The 2,132-nt window shown below is 34.1% G+C and overlaps 1 pseudogene; it reads right to left on the minus strand.

The window, feature by feature from the left end:
• Window positions 1-1,411: 1,411 nt before the first annotated feature.
• On the minus strand, window positions 1,412-1,758 carry LOC100358601 (large ribosomal subunit protein eL42-like; annotated as a pseudogene).
• Between the last annotated feature and the right edge of the window lie 374 nt (window positions 1,759-2,132).

A 2,132-nucleotide genomic window follows, 5' to 3' on the forward strand; every position in this document is an offset into this window, starting at 1 on the left:
AGTTACTGAGCCTGTATCCTTAAAAAGCACCCACAGATTTTGGTACTTAAAGGTGAGCATTGGTTGAGTGGTCAGGGAGTGTGTACAAACACACAGTCCTTACCCTCTGGAAAGCAGTCTACATCACTATACAGTGAAGAAGTATTTGAAATCCTGGTATCTGTGACAACTTGGAAAGTAGATCAAATGCTCTTGGAGGACATAGATTTTAAATAAAGGGTTAAAAATTCAAGATGTTGGAAATATATTGGCTGCTTCATTGTTTCAGTAAGGTTTGCAGGGAAGATAGGCACTGGATTGAGTCTATTTGCAAAGATCAAAGAGAATACAGCTTTCCTAAGAAGTTTTTTTCTATCACTTGCCAGCAGTCTAGTTCCTATTTATCACTTAGTAATACATGACTTTAGTTGATAAGACCAATTGTTTCTGATAGCGCAACAAAAACAATGCAGATAGGTTGCTACAAGAGGTGGCAAGAAGACAGTTTTTTTTTCCCTACTTAATCTCTACCAAATCCCTCTCAAGCAAGTCCAAACCAAAAAAAAAATGTGTTTTCAAAATAATTTTATTCAGTGTTCAATAAGACCATCTTTAGAAAACCTTAACTTTTTTATTGAAAGATATAATCTAAGTAAAAAAAGTTCTTAGTAAAGAAGTGTAGCCTTAAGTAAATTTGTATAGATCAAATATCTCAAGCCAAAGTATATACTTTCCAGGGGAAATTTGAACAGATGTAACTTTAAGGGAGGGGGGAATCAATATTAAACTTTCATGTTGACTCTTTCTAAAAATCGTTCTACCTAAGAATTTCCCCATGGCTAAGAGTCATTGTACTTGTCCTTGACTGCCTTTCCTCTCACAATTGCTGTTCTCTCACTTGAATGCTGAAGGTCTACTACTTTTCTCCTATCTGCAATCTTACTATACTGTAAATGTGCAACACTTGATGATGTTTGCAATAGTCTGATAATATACAGATGACTTTTAATAAAACACCTAGATCATTGTGGCTATGAGAAAAAAGCCATTTAATTTACATGTATGTACATATTTTCATTGTAAAGAAACATGGTGGAGGTGATGAATATGAGGTCAAAAACACAAAATATATCATGTTAACATATTGTTATCCAAGGGAAGTGAAAAGGAAATATGAATTTGAGGAGCAAAAGGAACAATTGAAGAAACTAATTGTTCACATCTTTTAAGAAAACAGGGATGTTGTTAAATCACTATATTATTTACATTCTTTTTGATATATTTAGAATGATATATGAGGGTGCTTCAAATGTTCACAGAAAAATGGAATTAAAAGAGAATGTGTATTTCCACTGATTTTTTAAGACCCCCTCATAACCATTTTATTTATTTATTTATCTATTTTGAAAGTGACTTTAAGATGTTATTGTCTTCATAGTAAAACAGAAGATGAAGCTTGGAAGTGGATTACTTGGCCCCATTATCTTCTTCCCCTCGCCCCCCGGTTCAAGATGTTTGAATTTCTTAATAGCCAAAATTCTTTTAGATCTACAGTTGGGCACAACTCACTCAAACCTCAGCACCATCTTCTTTGTAGTTTTAGCCTTTTTCCAGAAAATTGACTTAGTCTGCCCACCATAGACACTCTGCTTCCTCTTATGTCACTTTTCATGGGCATACAGAGAATCTTTGCCTTTCTTGTACTGTGTTACTTTGAGGGGGTTGGTACTTGCTACAGTTCTTACAGAAAGTTTGGTGGATTTTAGGCATATCTACCATGTTTGCAGCAGCAATATTGGCACAGAAAAAGCCAATTTTATTTTTAAATGTCAAAATATACAATATGTTGGAATGGTTTCTTTTGCTCTTATTTAAACATAAGAGGAGAAAACTTTTATATTTAGATTTAAACATCTTTAGGTGAATTTGTAGTATTAAAATTGTTCTTTAGCTGCATATTCAAGCAAAAATGTTTTAACAACATATCTCTGTTCCCCGTTACTGCTAGATTACTTCCCATAAGCTCTTCATATATGCAATATCATGGACCCCCTTGCTACGGGGCAAAGAATGCCCTTTTTTATTTAGAATTGCTGATGACTCCTGGTTAGTTGTATATTGTCTAGGAAGCCAAACAAAATCAGCAGAAGTTT

This window comes from Oryctolagus cuniculus, chromosome 11 (assembly GCF_964237555.1).
Source record: "Oryctolagus cuniculus chromosome 11, mOryCun1.1, whole genome shotgun sequence".
NCBI classification, from domain to species: domain Eukaryota; kingdom Metazoa; phylum Chordata; class Mammalia; order Lagomorpha; family Leporidae; genus Oryctolagus; species Oryctolagus cuniculus.